A 23507-nucleotide genomic window follows, 5' to 3' on the forward strand; every position below is an offset into this window, starting at 1 on the left:
ACTACATTAAAAAGTGGTGAAAATCAATAAAATTCGTGAAAAAATCATTAAAAATCGTCATTAACTACATTAAAAAGTGGTAAAAATCCATAAAATTCGTGAAAAAATCATTAAAAATCGTCATTAACTACATTAAAATGTGGTAAAAAATCCATAAAATTCCTTAAAAAGTCCATAAATTGACGTCACTACATCCATAAAATACCCTCAAAAATCATTAAAATACTCAATTAGTACATTAAAAAAGTGGTAAAAATCCATAAAATTCGTGAAAAATCATTAAAAATCGTCATTAACTACATTAAAAAGTGGTGAAAATCCATAAAATTCGTGAAAAAATCTTAAAAAATCGTCATAAACTACATTAAAAAGTGGTAAAAATCCATAAAATTCGTGAAAAATCATTAAAAATCGTCATTAACTACATTAAAAAGTGGTGAAAATCAATAAAATTCGTGAAAAAATCATTAAAAATCGTCATTAACTACATTAAAAAGTGGTAAAAAATCCATAAAATTCGTGAAAAATCATTAAAAATCGTCATTAACTACATTAAAATGTGGTAAAAATCCATAAAATTCCTTAAAAAGTCCATAAATGACGTTACTACATCCATAAAAATACCCTCAAAAATCATTAAAATACTCAATTAGTACATTAAAAAGTGGTAAAAAACCCATAAAATTCGTGAAAAATCATTAAAAATCTTCATTAACTACATTAAAAAGTGGTGAAAATCCATAAAATTCGTGAAATATCATTAAAAATCGTCATTAACTACATTAAAAAGTGGTAAAAATCCATAAAATTCCTTAAAAAGTCCATAAATGACGTCACTACATCCATAAAATACCCTCAAAAATCATTAAAATACTCAATTGGTACATTAAAAAGTGGTAAAAATCCATAAAATTCGTGAAAAATCATTAAAAATCGTCATTAACTACATTAAAAAGTGGTAAAAATCCATAAAATTCCTTAAAAAGTCCATAAATGACGTCACTACATCCATAAAATACCCTCAAAAATCATTTAAATACTCAATTAGTACATTAAATAGTGGTAAAAATCCATAAAATTCGTGAAAAAATCATTAAAAATCTTCATTAACTACATTAAAAAGTGGTGAAAATCCATAAAATTCGTGAAAAACCATTAAAAAATCGTCATTAACTACATTAAAAAGTGGTAAAAATCCATAAAATTCCTTAAAAAGTCCATAAATGACGTCACTACATCCATAAAATACCCTCAAAAATCATTAAAATACTCAATTAGTACATTAAAAAGTGGTAAAAATCCATAAAATTCGTGTAACAATCATTAAAAATCGTCATTAACTACATTAAAAAGTGGTGAAAATCCATAATATTCGTGAAAAATCATTAAAAATCATCATTAACTACATTAAAAAGTGGTAAAAATCCATAAAAATTCCTTAAAAAGTCCATAAATGACGTCACTACATCCATAAAATACCCTCAAAAATCATTAAAATACTCAATTAGTACATTAAAAAGTGGTGAAAATCCATAATATTCGTGAAAAATCATTAAAAATCATCATTAACTACATTAAAAAGTGGTAAAAATCCATAAAATTCCTTAAAAAGTCCATAAATGACGTCACTACATCCATAAAATACCCTCAAAAAATCATTAAAATACTCAATTAGTACATTAAAAAGTGGTAAAAATCCATAAAATTCGTGAAAAAATCATTAAAAATCGTCATTAACTACATTAAAAAGTGGTAAAAATCCATAAAATTCGTGAAAAATCATTAAATTCGTCATTAACTACATTAAAAAGTGTTGAAAATCTATATAATTCGTGAAAAATCTTTAAAAATCGTCATTAACTACATTAAAAAGTGGTAAAAATCCATAAAATTCCTTAAAAAGTCCATAAATGACGTCACTACATCCATAAAATACCCTCAAAAATCATTAAAATACTCAATTAGTACATTAAAAAGTGGTAAAAATCCATAAAATTCGTGAAAAATCATTAAAAATCGTCATTAACTACATTAATAAGTGGTGAAAATCCATAAAATTCGTGAAACATCATTAAAAATCGTCATTAACTACATAAAAAGTGGTAAAAATCCATAAAATTCCTTAAAAAGTCCATAAATGACGTCACTACATCCATAAAATACTCTCAAAAATCATTAAAATACTCAATTAGTACATTAAAAAGTGGTAAAAATCCATAAAATTCGTGAAAAATCATTAAAAATCGTCATTAACTACATTAAAAAGTGGTGAAAAATCCATAAAATTCGTGAAAAATCTTAAAAAATCGTCATAAACTACATTAAAAAGTGGTAAAAATCCATAAAATTCGTGAAAAATCATTAAAAATCGTCATTAACTACATTAAAAAGTGGTGAAAATCAATAAAATTCGTGAAAAATCATTAAAAAATCGTCATTAACTACATTAAAAAGTGGTAAAAATCCATAAAATTCGTGAAAAATCATTAAAAATCGTCATTAACTACATTAAAAAGTGGTAAAAATCCATAAAATTCGTGAAAAAATCATTAAAAATCGTCATTAACTACATTAAAAAGTGGTGAAAATCAATAAAATTCGTGAAAAATCATTAAAAATCGTCATTAACTACATTAAAAAGTGGTAAAAATCCATAAAATTCGTGAAAATTCATTAAAAATCGTCATTAACTACATTAAAATGTGGTAAAAAATCCATAAAATTCCTTAAAAAGTCCATAAATGACGTCACTACATCCATAAAATACCCTCAAAAATCATTAAAATACTCAATTAGTACATTAAAAAGTGGTAAAAATCCATAAAATTCGTGAAAAAATCATTAAAAATCGTCATTAACTACATTAAAAAGTGGTGAAAATCCATAAAATTCGTGAAAAATCTTAAAAAATCGTCATAAACTACATTAAAAAAGTGGTAAAAAATCCATAAAATTCGTGAAAAATCATTAAAAATCGTCATTAACTACATTAAAAAGTGGTGAAAAATCAATAAAATTCGTGAAAAATCATTAAAAATCGTCATTAACTACATTAAAAAGTGGTAAAAATCCATAAAATTCGTGAAAAATCATTAAAAATCGTCATTAACTACATTAAAATGTGGTAAAAATCCATAAAATTCCTTAAAAAGTCCATAAATGACGTCACTACATCCATAAAATACCCTCAAAAATCATTAAAATACTCAATTAGTACATTAAAAAGTGGTAAAAACCCATAAAATTCGTGAAAAATCATTAAAAATCTTCATTAACTACATTAAAAAGTGGTGAAAATCCATAAAATTCGTGAAATATCATTAAAAATCGTCATTAACTACATTAAAAAGTGGTAAAAATCCATAAAATTCCTTAAAAAGTCCATAAATGACGTCACTACATCCATAAAATACCCTCAAAAATCATTAAAATACTCAATTAGTACATTAAAAAGTGGTAAAAATCCATAAAATTCGTGAAAAATCATTAAAAATCGTCATTAACTACATTAAAAAGTGGTAAAAATCCATAAAATTCCTTAAAAAGTCCATAAATGACGTCACTACATCCATAAAATACCCTCAAAAATCATTTAAATACTCAATTAGTACATTAAATAGTGGTAAAAATCCATAAAATTCGTGAAAAATCATTAAAAATCTTCATTAACTACATTAAAAAGTGGTGAAAATCCATAAAATTCGTGAAAAATCATTAAAAATCGTCATTAACTACATTAAAAAGTGGTAAAAATCCATAAAATTCCTTAAAAAGTCCATAAATGACGTCACTACATCCATAAAATACCCTCAAAAATCATTAAAATACTCAATTAGTACATTAAAAAGTGGTAAAAATCCATAAAATTCGTGTAAAATCATTAAAAATCGTCATTAACTACATTAAAAGTGGTGAAAATCCATAATATTCGTGAAAAATCATTAAAAATCATCATTAACTACATTAAAAAGTGGTAAAAATCCATAAAATTCCTTAAAAAGTCCATAAATGACGTCACTACATCCATAAAATACCCTCAAAAATCATTAAAATACTCAATTAGTACATTAAAAAGTGGTAAAAATCCATAAAATTCGTGAAAAATCATTAAAAATCGTCATTAACTACATTAAAAAGTGGTAAAAATCCATAAAATTCGTGAAAAATCATTAAATTCGTCATTAACTACATTAAAAAGTGGTGAAAATCTATATAATTCGTGAAAAATCTTTAAAAATCGTCATTAACTACATTAAAAAGTGGTAAAAATCCATAAAATTCGTGAAAAATCATTAAAAATCGTCATTAACTACATTAAAAAGTGGTAAAAATCCATAAAATTCCTTAAAAAAGTCCATAAATGACGTCACTACATCCATAAAATACCCTCAAAAATCATTAAAATACTCAATTAGTACATTAAAAAGTGGTAAAAATCCATAAAATTCGTGAAAAATCATTAAAAATCGTCATTAACTACATTAAAAAGTGGTAAAAAATCCATAAAATTCATGAAAAATCATTAAATTCGTCATTAACTACATTAAAAAGTGGTGAAAATCTATATAATTCGTGAAAAATCTTTAAAAATCGTCATTAACTACATTAAAAAAACGGTGTAAATTCATAAAATACCTTAAAAAGTCCAGATATGACGTCACTAACTCCATAAAATACCCTCAAAAATCATTAAAGATACTCAATTAGTACATTAAAAAGTTGTAAAAATCCATAAAATTCGTGAAAAATCATTAAAAATCGTCATTAACTACATAAAAAGGGGTGAAAATCCATAAAATTCGTGAAACATCATTAAAAATCGTCATTAACTACATTAAAAAGTGGTAAAAATCCATAAAATTCCTTAAAAAGTCCATAAATGACGTCACTACATCCATAAAATACCCTCAAAAATCATTAAAATACTCAATTAGTACATTAAAAAGTGGTAAAAATCCATAAAATTCGTGAAAAATCATTAAAAATCGTCATTAACTACATTAAAAAGTGGTAAAAATCCATAAAATTCATGAAAAATCATTAAATTCGTCATTAACTACATTAAAAAGTGGTGAAAATCTATATAATTCGTGAAAAATCTTTAAAAATCGTCATTAACTACATTAAAAAACGGTGTAAATTCATAAAATACCTTAAAAAGTCCAGATATGACGTCACTAACTCCATAAAATACCCTCAAAAATCATTAAAGATACTCAATTAGTACATTAAAAAGTTGTAAAAATCCATAAAATTCGTGAAAAATCATTAAAAATCGTCATTAACTACATTAAAAAGTGGTAAAAATCCATAAAATTCGTGAAAAATCATTAAAAATCGTCATTAACTACATTAAAAAGTGGTGAAAATCCATAAAATTCGTGAAACATCATTAAAAATCGTCATTAACTACATTAAAAAGTGGTAAAAATCCATAAAATTCCTTAAAAAGTCCATAAATGACGTCACTACATCCATAAAATACCCTCAAAAATCATTTAAATACTCAATTAGTACATTAAAAAGTGGTAAAAATCCATAAAATTCGTGAGAAATCATTAAAAATCTTCATTAACTACATTAAAAAGTGGTGAAAATCCATAAAATTCGTGAAAAATCATTAAAAATCGTCATTAACTACATTAAAAAGTGGTAAAAATCCATAAAATTCTTGAAAAAGTCCATAAATGACGTCACTACATCCATAAAATACCCTCAAAAATCATTAAAATACTCAATTAGTACATTAAAAAGTGGTAAAAATCCATAAAATTCGTGAAAAATCATTAAAAATCGTCATTAACTACATTAAAAAGTGGTGAAAATCCATAATATTCGTGAAAAATCATTAAAAATCATCATTAACTATATTAAAAAGTGGTAAAAATCCATAAAATTCCTTAAAAAGTCCATAAATGACGTCACTACATCCATAAAATACCCTCAAAAATCATTTAAATACTCAATTAGTACATTAAAAAGTGGTAAAAATCCATAAAATTCGTGAAAAATCATTAAAAATCGTCATTAACTACATTAAAAAGTGGTAAAAATCCATAAAATTCGTGAAAAATCATTAAATTCGTCATTAACTACATTAAAAAGTGGTGAAAATCTATATAATTCGTGAAAAATCTTTAAAAATCGTCATTAACTACATTAAAAAGTGGTAAAAATCCATAAAATTCCTTAAAAAGTCCATAAATGACGTCACTACATCCATAAAATACCCTCAAAAATCATTAAAATACTCAATTAGTACATTAAAAAGTGATAAAAATCCATAAAATTCGTGAAAAATCATTAAAAATCGTCATAAACTACATTAAAAAGTGGTGAAAATCCATAAAATTCGTGAAACATCATTAAAAATCGTCATTAACTACATTAAAAAGTGGTAAAAATCCATAAAATTCCTTAAAAAAATCCATAAATGACGTCACTACATCCATAAAATACCCTCAAAAATCATTTAAATACTCAATTAGTACATTAAAAAGTGGTAAAAATCCATAAAATTCGTGAAAAATCATTAAAAATCTTCATTAACTACATTAAAAAGTGGTGAAAATCCATAAAATTCGTGAAAAATCATTAAAAATCGTCATTAACTACATTAAAAAGTGGTAAAAATCCATAAAATTCCTTAAAAAGTCCATAAATGACGTCACTACATCCATAAAATACCCTCAAAAATCATTAAAATAAACAATTAGTACATTAAAAAGTGGTAAAAATCCATAAAATTCGTGAAAAATCTTAAAAAATCGTCATAAACTACATTAAAAAGTGGTAAAAATCCATAAAATTCGTGAAAAATCATTAAAAATCGTCATTAACTACATTAAAAAGTGGTGAAAATCAATAAAATTCGTGAAAAATCATTAAAAATCTTCATTAACTACATTAAAAAGTGGTGAAAATCCATAAAATTCGTGAAAAATCATTAAAAATCGTCATTAACTACATTAAAAAGTGGTAAAAATCCATAAAATTCGTGAAAATTCATTAAAAATCGTCATTAACTACATTAAAATGTGGTAAAAATCCATAAAATTCCTTAAAAAGTCCATAAATGACGTCACTACATCCATAAAATACCCTCAAAAATCATTAAAATACTCAATTAGTACATTAAAAAGTGGTAAAAATCCATAAAATTCGTGAAAAATCATTAAAAATCGTCATTAACTACATTAAAAAGTGGTGAAAATCCATAAAATTCGTGAAAAATCTTAAAAAATCGTCATAAACTACATTAAAAAGTGGTAAAAATCCATAAAATTCGTGAAAAATCATTAAAAATCGTCATTAACTACATTAAAAAGTGGTGAAAATCAATAAAATTCGTGAAAAATCATTAAAAATCGTCATTAACTACATTAAAAAGTGGTAAAAATCCATAAAATTCGTGAAAAATCATTAAAAATCGTCATTAACTACATTAAAATGTGGTAAAAATCCATAAAATTCCTTAAAAAGTCCATAAATGACGTCACTACATCCATAAAATACCCTCAAAAATCATTAAAAAACTCAATTAGTACATTAAAAAGTGGTAAAAATCCATAAAATTCGTGAAAAATCATTAAAAATCTTCATTAACTACATTAAAAAGTGGTGAAAATCCATAAAATTCGTGAAATATCATTAAAAATCGTCATTAACTACATTAAAATGTGGTAAAAATCCATAAAATTCCTTAAAAAGTCCATAAATGACGTCACTACATCCATAAAATACCCTCAAAAATCATTAAAATACTCAATTAGTACATTAAAAAGTGGTAAAAATCCATAAAATTCGTGAAAAATCATTAAAAATCGTCATTAACTACATTAAAAAGTGGTAAAAATCCATAAAATTCGTGAAAAATCATTAAAAATCGTCATTAACTACATTAAAAAGTGGTAAAAATCCATAAAATTCGTGAAAAATCATTAAATTCGTCATTAACTACATTAAAAAGTGGTAAAAATCCATAAAATTCGTGAAAAATCATTAAAAATCTTCATTAACTACATTAAAAAGTGGTGAAAATCCATAAAATTCGTTAAAAATCATTAAAAATCGTCATTAACTACATTAAAAAGTGGTAAAAATCCATAAAATTCCTTAAAAAGTCCATAAATGACGTCACTACATCCATAAAATACCCTCAAAAATCATTAAAATACTCAATTAGTACATTAAAAAGTGGTAAAAATCCATAAAATTCGTGAAAAATCATTAAAAATCGTCATTAACTACATTAAAAAGTGGTGAAAATCCATAAAATTCGTGAAAAATCATTAAAAATCGTCATTAACTACATTAAAAAGTGGTAAAAATCCATAAAATTCCTTAAAAAGTCCATAAATGACGTCACTACATCCATAAAATACCCTCAAAAATCATTAAAATACTCAATTAGTACATTAAAAAGTGTTATTTATATTATTATCATTTTTAACTTGCACACGTTTCATTTAACCTGATATTTTTACTTCTTAAAAACTATAAAATATGATTTTATAAGTCAATTTTGACGAATAATACAAATTAATATTTTTAGATTTTGAACGGACTGATGAATGTAATGATTTCACAATGATGTTTGTATTATTTTTGTGTCCGTCGTCACTTTTTGGAGTAGTAATAATGCTTCGTTTTTGACTTCAGCCCCTCTTTGAAAAGACAAAATCGATTTTTTGATTTTGCCGTAAGTCAAAAACGAATCATTGTAAATACTTGAAATTTTCAACAAACGTTTATATTAGCGTTATCGATTTGCGATTAAATTTTCAAAATATTTCGACATTTTTTAAGCTACTTATAGACAATTGAAACTTATCGTGGTAAAAAATAAATCAAAAATCGTTAGTCACAATTTTTGTTTATAAGCATTTAAAGTTCAAATGTTTAGAAAATATATCGAAATCACGAAAATTTGCAAAGAATTTTGAAGTTGAAAATTCGTAAAATCTTTGTGATTTATACTTAAGGTTCAAAAATCCAATACTAGGTTATCCATAAGTTTTCCTTCAAGTAACCGTAAAAAAAAAAAATCCATTGTCAATATAGAAAACATTTTATGTGCGTATGAAATATAATTTTTTACGAAATCGCGTAAAATAACGATATATTACAATTTAAATATAGGTAATAATATAATATATCCAACTAATTATCATTGACTGACAAATCATCTCCGTTCAGAATCGTTTTTCGTATACAATGCTACCCGTCGTTGCATTCAAATTTAACACATCCATTATAGTGACCAGTGACCTACTCTCCATCTCTACTATACACCGGAACGATATCCGCTTATTTAATATTGAAAAGGAGCAAATTTTCAGTTGTACAATTAATAGTCACACTTATAATAGGTACATTTATATTCTACAAAACATTCTGGTATATTAGTAGGTACTATCTTTTATGGCTTATCATAATTATTATTTCTTATCGTCTGTTTATATATTATGTCTATATTTCATATCAATTTACAGTTTTACATTCGTATTTGTATTTGAGTTTCAGCTGTCAATTGTTTTCAATAATTTTGTAAAAAATGAAGTTTGTCTGTTAGTTTATGTTTTGATTGTTTCCATTTCAAAATTATTCAGTGTTGTCCACGTACTAGTTGTTATATAAAAATTGTTGTCCTCCTTACGGTGTCTAGTAGCGACATTTTATCCTCCAAACATTATACATATTTAACTTACAATTTTTTTTTTAGATGGCAGTACAGCAGATCATTCAATACATGCTGAGACATGAATTCACATTTCTACCACTATGCTAAATATCAACATCCTACGTTGAAAATGTACTAGACGATACTGCTAATAATAATGGTTTTGTGCAACGTGAGTGTAATGGGTATTAAATTTAATTGATATTAAATTAATAGTAGTGTAACAAAAAGTCAGTGTCATGAAACCCTGACCATTAGATTATAAGCAAATGATTCTAATTTTCCATTATTGACATCCAAATATTACATTTATGATGATACTTCATAAACACAATTAAAAATGATTTAATATCATAATTTTGATATGATAATTTTAAAAAATATTACAAAGTCATACTTTGAACTGCTTGTAAAACACTGTATTCTCAAGTTATTCTCCAAACACTATACATATTCAACTGACCATTTTTTATTTTTAGATGGCAGTACAGCAGATCACTCAATACATGCTGAGACATGAATTCACATTTCTACCACTATGCAAAATATCAACATCCTACGTTGAAAATGTACTAGACGATACTGCTAATAATAAGGGTTTTGTGCAACGTGCGTGTAATGGGTATTGAATTTAATTGATATTAAATTAATAGTAGTGTAACAAAAAGTCAGTGTCATGAAACCCTGACCATTAGATTATAAGCAAATGATTCTAATTTTCAATAATTGACATTCAAATATTACATTTAAGCTGATACTTCATAAACACAATAAAACATGATTTTACATGGTAATTTTAACAAATATTACAGAGTCATATTTTTAACTGCTTATAAATCACTCAATTCTCATGTTAGTGTTTAGAAACCTTGACTACTAGATTATGACAATGACTCTTATTGTATAATGTATACAAGTATTACAAACTCTTATTATTTTAATATTGAAAATCAGCAATTTTATGTTAATGTACAAGTGTATTCTTTACTTATATTTTGTTTTACATTAAAACTGAACAAAACATTCTGGTAGATTTGTACTATCTCTTTTGTTGCTAAGCATTATAATTATTTCTTTAACCTTTATACATATATAACTGACTACTTTGTGTTTTAGATGGCAGTACAGCAGATCACTCGAGGCATGCTGAGACCATGAATTCACATTTCTATCACTTGGGAAAGTTACAACATCTTCCGTTGTAAATGGAATAGAAGGTACTGCTAATATTAATGGTTTTATGCAACGTGTGTGTAATGGGTATTGAATGTAATTGATATTCAATTAATAGTAGTGTTACAAAAAGTTAGTGTCACAAAACCCTAACCATTATATTAAGTAAATGGTTCTTATTTACCATTATTAACTTCCATATATTTCATTTAGGCTCATACTTAATAATAAACACTATAAAACGTGCTTATATATCATAATTTTGACGAATATTACAAATTCATATTTTTAGCTGCTCATAAAAATCTCAATTATCAAGTTAGTGTCATGAAACCTAGACAATTAGATTAAGTAAACGATTCTTATTTACCATTACTAACATCCATGTTTGTCATTTAAGCTGATACTTCATAAACACTATAAAACATGTTTTTTATATGATAATATTGACTAATATTACAAATTCATACTTTGAACTGCCTGTAAAACACTGTATTCTCAAGTTATTCTCCAACCGTTATACATTATTAACTTACTACATTTTTTCAGATGGCAGTATATCAGATCAATCAAGGCACGCTGAGACACGAATTCACATTTCTACCACCAAGGAAAGTATCAACATCCTATGTTGAAAATGGACTAGAAGATACTGATAATAATATTGGATTTATGCAATGTGCGTGCAATGGTTATTGAATATAATTGATACTAAATTAATACCTGTGAAACAATTGAGATTTGTTAAATATCTGAATAAAATAATAGTAAACACCTTTAGCTTGTATTGTTTATTCTTAAAATTTACCTATGCTATAAATATATTTTATTTTTACTATATTTAAATGATCATTATAAAACATTTATAAAACACTCAAATATTAAGTTAATGTTTAGTAACTTGAACAATAGTTTAAGAAATTTACCATTATTATCTTTCACGTGTTTCATTTAACCTGGTATTTTAAATACACTATAATACATGTTTTTATATGATAATTTTGACTAATTTCTATTTTAAACTGCTTATAAAACACTCAAAATTATTAAATGTATGCACCGACAGAGGGCGGTAGTGGGGACGACATCCGTCGGCCGATGCCCGATCGCCTCAGAGAAAAACTAGTTGGTTGTGTGCCGTTCACCGGACGGGCGTTTAACGTAACTGGTCTTTGTTTTTACTTAGCTTTTGCGTGTAGTTGTTGTTCATTTAATAAAGATTTTTGATATTATAAACGAATTGTTCATATTTTATGCCCCAAGTTAACACAAGTAAGTGTCTTGATCCTTGACTACTCGATTAAGAAAATGATTCTAATTTATCATTTTTAACTTGCACACGTTTCATTTAACCTGATATTTTTACTTCTTAAAAACTATAAAATATGATTTTATAAGTCAATTTTGACGAATAATACAAATTAATATTTTTAGATTTTGAACGGACTGATGAATGTAATGATTTCACAATGATGTTTGTATTATTTTTGTGTCCGTCGTCACTTTTTGGAGTAGTAATAATGCTTCGTTTTTGACTTCAGCCCCTCTTTGAAAAGACAAAATCGATTTTTTGATTTTGCCGTAAGTCAAAAACGAATCATTGTAAATACTTGAAATTTTCAACAAACGTTTATATTAGCGTTATCGATTTGCGATTAAATTTTCAAAATATTTCGACATTTTTTAAGCTACTTATAGACAATTGAAACTTATCGTGGTAAAAAATAAATCAAAAATCGTTAGTCACAATTTTTGTTTATAAGCATTTAAAGTTCAAATGTTTAGAAAATATATCGAAATCACGAAAATTTGCAAAGAATTTTGAAGTTGAAAATTCGTAAAATCTTTGTGATTTATACTTAAGGTTCAAAAATCCAATACTAGGTTATCCATAAGTTTTCCTTCAAGTAACCGTAAAAAAAAAAAATCCATTGTCAATATAGAAAACATTTTATGTGCGTATGAAATATAATTTTTTACGAAATCGCGTAAAATAACGATATATTACAATTTAAATATAGGTAATAATATAATATATCCAACTAATTATCATTGACTGACAAATCATCTCCGTTCAGAATCGTTTTTCGTATACAATGCTACCCGTCGTTGCATTCAAATTTAACACATCCATTATAGTGACCAGTGACCTACTCTCCATCTCTACTATACACCGGAACGATATCCGCTTATTTAATATTGAAAAGGAGCAAATTTTCAGTTGTACAATTAATAGTCACACTTATAATAGGTACATTTATATTCTACAAAACATTCTGGTATATTAGTAGGTACTATCTTTTATGGCTTATCATAATTATTATTTCTTATCGTCTGTTTATATATTATGTCTATATTTCATATCAATTTACAGTTTTACATTCGTATTTGTATTTGAGTTTCAGCTGTCAATTGTTTTCAATAATTTTGTAAAAAATGAAGTTTGTCTGTTAGTTTATGTTTTGATTGTTTCCATTTCAAAATTATTCAGTGTTGTCCACGTACTAGTTGTTATATAAAAATTGTTGTCCTCCTTACGGTGTCTAGTAGCGACATTTTATCCTCCAAACATTATACATATTTAACTTACAATTTTTTTTTTAGATGGCAGTACAGCAGATCATTCAATACATGCTGAGACATGAATTCACATTTCTACCACTATGCTAAATATCAACATCCTACGTTGAAAATGTACTAGACGATACTGCTAATAATAATGGTTTTGTGCAACGTGAGTGTAATGGGTATTAAATTTAATTGATATTAAATTAATAGTAGTGTAACAAAAAGTCAGTGTCATGAAACCCTGACCATTAGATTATAAGCAAATGATTCTAATTTTCCATTATTGACATCCAAATATTACATTTATGATGATACTTCATAAACACAATTAAAAATGATTTAATATCATAATTTTGATATGATAATTTTAAAAAATATTACAAAGTCATACTTTGAACTGCTTGTAAAACACTGTATTCTCAAGTTATTCTCCAAACACTATACATATTCAACTGACCATTTTTTATTTTTAGATGGCAGTACAGCAGATCACTCAATACATGCTGAGACATGAATTCACATTTCTACCACTATGCAAAATATCAACATCCTACGTTGAAAATGTACTAGACGATACTGCTAATAATAAGGGTTTTGTGCAACGTGCGTGTAATGGGTATTGAATTTAATTGATATTAAATTAATAGTAGTGTAACAAAAAGTCAGTGTCATGAAACCCTGACCATTAGATTATAAGCAAATGATTCTAATTTTCAATAATTGACATTCAAATATTACATTTAAGCTGATACTTCATAAACACAATAAAACATGATTTTACATGGTAATTTTAACAAATATTACAGAGTCATATTTTTAACTGCTTATAAATCACTCAATTCTCATGTTAGTGTTTAGAAACCTTGACTACTAGATTATGACAATGACTCTTATTGTATAATGTATACAAGTATTACAAACTCTTATTATTTTAATATTGAAAATCAGCAATTTTATGTTAATGTACAAGTGTATTCTTTACTTATATTTTGTTTTACATTAAAACTGAACAAAACATTCTGGTAGATTTGTACTATCTCTTTTGTTGCTAAGCATTATAATTATTTCTTTAACCTTTATACATATATAACTGACTACTTTGTGTTTTAGATGGCAGTACAGCAGATCACTCGAGGCATGCTGAGACCATGAATTCACATTTCTATCACTTGGGAAAGTTACAACATCTTCCGTTGTAAATGGAATAGAAGGTACTGCTAATATTAATGGTTTTATGCAACGTGTGTGTAATGGGTATTGAATGTAATTGATATTCAATTAATAGTAGTGTTACAAAAAGTTAGTGTCACAAAACCCTAACCATTATATTAAGTAAATGGTTCTTATTTACCATTATTAACTTCCATATATTTCATTTAGGCTCATACTTAATAATAAACACTATAAAACGTGCTTATATATCATAATTTTGACGAATATTACAAATTCATATTTTTAGCTGCTCATAAAAATCTCAATTATCAAGTTAGTGTCATGAAACCTAGACAATTAGATTAAGTAAACGATTCTTATTTACCATTACTAACATCCATGTTTGTCATTTAAGCTGATACTTCATAAACACTATAAAACATGTTTTTTATATGATAATATTGACTAATATTACAAATTCATACTTTGAACTGCCTGTAAAACACTGTATTCTCAAGTTATTCTCCAACCGTTATACATTATTAACTTACTACATTTTTTCAGATGGCAGTATATCAGATCAATCAAGGCACGCTGAGACACGAATTCACATTTCTACCACCAAGGAAAGTATCAACATCCTATGTTGAAAATGGACTAGAAGATACTGATAATAATATTGGATTTATGCAATGTGCGTGCAATGGTTATTGAATATAATTGATACTAAATTAATACCTGTGAAACAATTGAGATTTGTTAAATATCTGAATAAAATAATAGTAAACACCTTTAGCTTGTATTGTTTATTCTTAAAATTTACCTATGCTATAAATATATTTTATTTTTACTATATTTAAATGATCATTATAAAACATTTATAAAACACTCAAATATTAAGTTAATGTTTAGTAACTTGAACAATAGTTTAAGAAATTTACCATTATTATCTTTCACGTGTTTCATTTAACCTGGTATTTTAAATACACTATAATACATGTTTTTATATGATAATTTTGACTAATTTCTATTTTAAACTGCTTATAAAACACTCAAAATTATTAAATGTATGCACCGACAGAGGGCGGTAGTGGGGACGACATCCGTCGGCCGATGCCCGATCGCCTCAGAGAAAAACTAGTTGGTTGTGTGCCGTTCACCGGACGGGCGTTTAACGTAACTGGTCTTTGTTTTTACTTAGCTTTTGCGTGTAGTTGTTGTTCATTTAATAAAGATTTTTGATATTATAAACGAATTGTTCATATTTTATGCCCCAAGTTAACACAAGTAAGTGTCTTGATCCTTGACTACTCGATTAAGAAAATGATTCTAATTTATCATTTTTAACTTGCACACGTTTCATTTAACCTGATATTTTTACTTCTTAAAAACTATAAAATATGATTTTATAAGTCAATTTTGACGAATAATACAAATTAATATTTTTAGATTTTGAACGGACTGATGAATGTAATGATTTCACAATGATGTTTGTATTATTTTTGTGTCCGTCGTCACTTTTTGGAGTAGTAATAATGCTTCGTTTTTGACTTCAGCCCCTCTTTGAAAAGACAAAATCGATTTTTTGATTTTGCCGTAAGTCAAAAACGAATCATTGTAAATACTTGAAATTTTCAACAAACGTTTATATTAGCGTTATCGATTTGCGATTAAATTTTCAAAATATTTCGACATTTTTTAAGCTACTTATAGACAATTGAAACTTATCGTGGTAAAAAATAAATCAAAAATCGTTAGTCACAATTTTTGTTTATAAGCATTTAAAGTTCAAATGTTTAGAAAATATATCGAAATCACGAAAATTTGCAAAGAATTTTGAAGTTGAAAATTCGTAAAATCTTTGTGATTTATACTTAAGGTTCAAAAATCCAATACTAGGTTATCCATAAGTTTTCCTTCAAGTAACCGTAAAAAAAAAAAATCCATTGTCAATATAGAAAACATTTTATGTGCGTATGAAATATAATTTTTTACGAAATCGCGTAAAATAACGATATATTACAATTTAAATATAGGTAATAATATAATATATCCAACTAATTATCATTGACTGACAAATCATCTCCGTTCAGAATCGTTTTTCGTATACAATGCTACCCGTCGTTGCATTCAAATTTAACACATCCATTATAGTGACCAGTGACCTACTCTCCATCTCTACTATACACCGGAACGATATCCGCTTATTTAATATTGAAAAGGAGCAAATTTTCAGTTGTACAATTAATAGTCACACTTATAATAGGTACATTTATATTCTACAAAACATTCTGGTATATTAGTAGGTACTATCTTTTATGGCTTATCATAATTATTATTTCTTATCGTCTGTTTATATATTATGTCTATATTTCATATCAATTTACAGTTTTACATTCGTATTTGTATTTGAGTTTCAGCTGTCAATTGTTTTCAATAATTTTGTAAAAAATGAAGTTTGTCTGTTAGTTTATGTTTTGATTGTTTCCATTTCAAAATTATTCAGTGTTGTCCACGTACTAGTTGTTATATAAAAATTGTTGTCCTCCTTACGGTGTCTAGTAGCGACATTTTATCCTCCAAACATTATACATATTTAACTTACAATTTTTTTTTTAGATGGCAGTACAGCAGATCATTCAATACATGCTGAGACATGAATTCACATTTCTACCACTATGCTAAATATCAACATCCTACGTTGAAAATGTACTAGACGATACTGCTAATAATAATGGTTTTGTGCAACGTGAGTGTAATGGGTATTAAATTTAATTGATATTAAATTAATAGTAGTGTAACAAAAAGTCAGTGTCATGAAACCCTGACCATTAGATTATAAGCAAATGATTCTAATTTTCCATTATTGACATCCAAATATTACATTTATGATGATACTTCATAAACACAATTAAAAATGATTTAATATCATAATTTTGATATGATAATTTTAAAAAATATTACAAAGTCATACTTTGAACTGCTTGTAAAACACTGTATTCTCAAGTTATTCTCCAAACACTATACATATTCAACTGACCATTTTTTATTTTTAGATGGCAGTACAGCAGATCACTCAATACATGCTGAGACATGAATTCACATTTCTACCACTATGCAAAATATCAACATCCTACGTTGAAAATGTACTAGACGATACTGCTAATAATAAGGGTTTTGTGCAACGTGCGTGTAATGGGTATTGAATTTAATTGATATTAAATTAATAGTAGTGTAACAAAAAGTCAGTGTCATGAAACCCTGACCATTAGATTATAAGCAAATGATTCTAATTTTCAATAATTGACATTCAAATATTACATTTAAGCTGATACTTCATAAACACAATAAAACATGATTTTACATGGTAATTTTAACAAATATTACAGAGTCATATTTTTAACTGCTTATAAATCACTCAATTCTCATGTTAGTGTTTAGAAACCTTGACTACTAGATTATGACAATGACTCTTATTGTATAATGTATACAAGTATTACAAACTCTTATTATTTTAATATTGAAAATCAGCAATTTTATGTTAATGTACAAGTGTATTCTTTACTTATATTTTGTTTTACATTAAAACTGAACAAAACATTCTGGTAGATTTGTACTATCTCTTTTGTTGCTAAGCATTATAATTATTTCTTTAACCTTTATACATATATAACTGACTACTTTGTGTTTTAGATGGCAGTACAGCAGATCACTCGAGGCATGCTGAGACCATGAATTCACATTTCTATCACTTGGGAAAGTTACAACATCTTCCGTTGTAAATGGAATAGAAGGTACTGCTAATATTAATGGTTTTATGCAACGTGTGTGTAATGGGTATTGAATGTAATTGATATTCAATTAATAGTAGTGTTACAAAAAGTTAGTGTCACAAAACCCTAACCATTATATTAAGTAAATGGTTCTTATTTACCATTATTAACTTCCATATATTTCATTTAGGCTCATACTTAATAATAAACACTATAAAACGTGCTTATATATCATAATTTTGACGAATATTACAAATTCATATTTTTAGCTGCTCATAAAAATCTCAATTATCAAGTTAGTGTCATGAAACCTAGACAATTAGATTAAGTAAACGATTCTTATTTACCATTACTAACATCCATGTTTGTCATTTAAGCTGATACTTCATAAACACTATAAAACATGTTTTTTATATGATAATATTGACTAATATTACAAATTCATACTTTGAACTGCCTGTAAAACACTGTATTCTCAAGTTATTCTCCAACCGTTATACATTATTAACTTACTACATTTTTTCAGATGGCAGTATATCAGATCAATCAAGGCACGCTGAGACACGAATTCACATTTCTACCACCAAGGAAAGTATCAACATCCTATGTTGAAAATGGACTAGAAGATACTGATAATAATATTGGATTTATGCAATGTGCGTGCAATGGTTATTGAATATAATTGATACTAAATTAATACCTGTGAAACAATTGAGATTTGTTAAATATCTGAATAAAATAATAGTAAACACCTTTAGCTTGTATTGTTTATTCTTAAAATTTACCTATGCTATAAATATATTTTATTTTTACTATATTTAAATGATCATTATAAAACATTTATAAAACACTCAAATATTAAGTTAATGTTTAGTAACTTGAACAATAGTTTAAGAAATTTACCATTATTATCTTTCACGTGTTTCATTTAACCTGGTATTTTGAATACACTATAATACATGTTTTTATATGATAATTTTGACTAATTTCTATTTTAAACTGCTTATAAAACACTCAAAATTATTAAATGTATGCACCGACAGAGGGCGGTAGTGGGGACGACATCCGTCGGCCGATGCCCGATCGCCTCAGAGAAAAACTAGTTGGTTGTGTGCCGTTCACCGGACGGGCGTTTAACGTAACTGGTCTTTGTTTTTACTTAGCTTTTGCGTGTAGTTGTTGTTCATTTAATAAAGATTTTTGATATTATAAACGAATTGTTCATATTTTATGCCCCAAGTTAACACAAGTAAGTGTCTTGATCCTTGACTACTCGATTAAGAAAATGATTCTAATTTATCATTTTTAACTTGCACACGTTTCATTTAACCTGATATTTTTACTTCTTAAAAACTATAAAATATGATTTTATAAGTCAATTTTGACGAATAATACAAATTAATATTTTTAGATTTTGAACGGACTGATGAATGTAATGATTTCACAATGATGTTTGTATTATTTTTGTGTCCGTCGTCACTTTTTGGAGTAGTAATAATGCTTCGTTTTTGACTTCAGCCCCTCTTTGAAAAGACAAAATCGATTTTTTGATTTTGCCGTAAGTCAAAAACGAATCATTGTAAATACTTGAAATTTTCAACAAACGTTTATATTAGCGTTATCGATTTGCGATTAAATTTTCAAAATATTTCGACATTTTTTAAGCTACTTATAGACAATTGAAACTTATCGTGGTAAAAAATAAATCAAAAATCGTTAGTCACAATTTTTGTTTATAAGCATTTAAAGTTCAAATGTTTAGAAAATATATCGAAATCACGAAAATTTGCAAAGAATTTTGAAGTTGAAAATTCGTAAAATCTTTGTGATTTATACTTAAGGTTCAAAAATCCAATACTAGGTTATCCATAAGTTTTCCTTCAAGTAACCGTAAAAAAAAAAAAATCCATTGTCAATATAGAAAACATTTTATGTGCGTATGAAATATAATTTTTTACGAAATCGCGTAAAATAACGATATATTACAATTTAAATATAGGTAATAATATAATATATCCAACTAATTATCATTGACTGACAAATCATCTCCGTTCAGAATCGTTTTTCGTATACAATGCTACCCGTCGTTGCATTCAAATTTAACACATCCATTATAGTGACCAGTGACCTACTCTCCATCTCTACTATACACCGGAACGATATCCGCTTATTTAATATTGAAAAGGAGCAAATTTTCAGTTGTACAATTAATAGTCACACTTATAATAGGTACATTTATATTCTACAAAACATTCTGGTATATTAGTAGGTACTATCTTTTATGGCTTATCATAATTATTATTTCTTATCGTCTGTTTATATATTATGTCTATATTTCATATCAATTTACAGTTTTACATTCGTATTTGTATTTGAGTTTCAGCTGTCAATTGTTTTCAATAATTTTGTAAAAAATGAAGTTTGTCTGTTAGTTTATGTTTTGATTGTTTCCATTTCAAAATTATTCAGTGTTGTCCACGTACTAGTTGTTATATAAAAATTGTTGTCCTCCTTACGGTGTCTAGTAGCGACATTTTATCCTCCAAACATTATACATATTTAACTTACAATTTTTTTTTTAGATGGCAGTACAGCAGATCATTCAATACATGCTGAGACATGAATTCACATTTCTACCACTATGCTAAATATCAACATCCTACGTTGAAAATGTACTAGACGATACTGCTAATAATAATGGTTTTGTGCAACGTGAGTGTAATGGGTATTAAATTTAATTGATATTAAATTAATAGTAGTGTAACAAAAAGTCAGTGTCATGAAACCCTGACCATTAGATTATAAGCAAATGATTCTAATTTTCCATTATTGACATCCAAATATTACATTTATGATGATACTTCATAAACACAATTAAAAATGATTTAATATCATAATTTTGATATGATAATTTTAAAAAATATTACAAAGTCATACTTTGAACTGCTTGTAAAACACTGTATTCTCAAGTTATTCTCCAAACACTATACATATTCAACTGACCATTTTTTATTTTTAGATGGCAGTACATCAGATCACTCAATACATGCTGAGACATGAATTCACATTTCTACCACTATGCAAAATATCAACATCCTACGTTGAAAATGTACTAGACGATACTGCTAATAATAAGGGTTTTGTGCAACGTGCGTGTAATGGGTATTGAATTTAATTGATATTAAATTAATAGTAGTGTAACAAAAAGTCAGTGTCATGAAACCCTGACCATTAGATTATAAGCAAATGATTCTAATTTTCAATAATTGACATTCAAATATTACATTTAAGCTGATACTTCATAAACACAATAAAACATGATTTTACATGGTAATTTTAACAAATATTACAGAGTCATATTTTTAACTGCTTATAAATCACTCAATTCTCATGTTAGTGTTTAGAAACCTTGACTACTAGATTATGACAATGACTCTTATTGTATAATGTATACAAGTATTACAAACTCTTATTATTTTAATATTGAAAATCAGCAATTTTATGTTAATGTACAAGTGTATTCTTTACTTATATTTTGTTTTACATTAAAACTGAACAAAACATTCTGGTAGATTTGTACTATCTCTTTTGTTGCTAAGCATTATAATTATTTCTTTAACCTTTATACATATATAACTGACTACTTTGTGTTTTAGATGGCAGTACAGCAGATCACTCGAGGCATGCTGAGACCATGAATTCACATTTCTATCACTTGGGAAAGTTACAACATCTTCCGTTGTAAATGGAATAGAAGGTACTGCTAATATTAATGGTTTTATGCAACGTGTGTGTAATGGGTATTGAATGTAATTGATATTCAATTAATAGTAGTGTTACAAAAAGTTAGTGTCACAAAACCCTAACCATTATATTAAGTAAATGGTTCTTATTTACCATTATTAACTTCCATATATTTCATTTAGGCTCATACTTAATAATAAACACTATAAAACGTGCTTATATATCATAATTTTGACGAATATTACAAATTCATATTTTTAGCTGCTCATAAAAATCTCAATTATCAAGTTAGTGTCATGAAACCTAGACAATTAGATTAAGTAAACGATTCTTATTTACCATTACTAACATCCATGTTTGTCATTTAAGCTGATACTTCATAAACACTATAAAACATGTTTTTTATATGATAATATTGACTAATATTACAAATTCATACTTTGAACTGCCTGTAAAACACTGTATTCTCAAGTTATTCTCCAACCGTTATACATTATTAACTTACTACATTTTTTCAGATGGCAGTATATCAGATCAATCAAGGCACGCTGAGACACGAATTCACATTTCTACCACCAAGGAAAGTATCAACATCCTATGTTGAAAATGGACTAGAAGATACTGATAATAATATTGGATTTATGCAATGTGCGTGCAATGGTTATTGAATATAATTGATACTAAATTAATACCTGTGAAACAATTGAGATTTGTTAAATATCTGAATAAAATAATAGTAAACACCTTTAGCTTGTATTGTTTATTCTTAAAATTTACCTATGCTATAAATATATTTTATTTTTACTATATTTAAATGATCATTATAAAACATTTATAAAACACTCAAATATTAAGTTAATGTTTAGTAACTTGAACAATAGTTTAAGAAATTTACCATTATTATCTTTCACGTGTTTCATTTAACCTGGTATTTTGAATACACTATAATACATGTTTTTATATGATAATTTTGACTAATTTCTATTTTAAACTGCTTATAAAACACTCAAAATTATTAAATGTATGCACCGACAGAGGGCGGTAGTGGGGACGACATCCGTCGGCCGATGCCCGATCGCCTCAGAGAAAAACTAGTTGGTTGTGTGCCGTTCACCGGACGGGCGTTTAACGTAACTGGTCTTTGTTTTTACTTAGCTTTTGCGTGTAGTTGTTGTTCATTTAATAAAGATTTTTGATATTATAAACGAATTGTTCATATTTTATGCCCCAAGTTAACACAAGTAAGTGTCTTGATCCTTGACTACTCGATTAAGAAAATGATTCTAATTTATCATTTTTAACTTGCACACGTTTCATTTAACCTGATATTTTTACTTCTTAAAAACTATAAAATATGATTTTATAAGTCAATTTTGACGAATAATACAAATTAATATTTTTAGATTTTGAACGGA

This window comes from Rhopalosiphum padi, unplaced genomic scaffold (genome assembly GCF_020882245.1).
Source record: "Rhopalosiphum padi isolate XX-2018 unplaced genomic scaffold, ASM2088224v1 scaffold1, whole genome shotgun sequence".
NCBI lineage: Eukaryota > Metazoa > Arthropoda > Insecta > Hemiptera > Aphididae > Rhopalosiphum > Rhopalosiphum padi.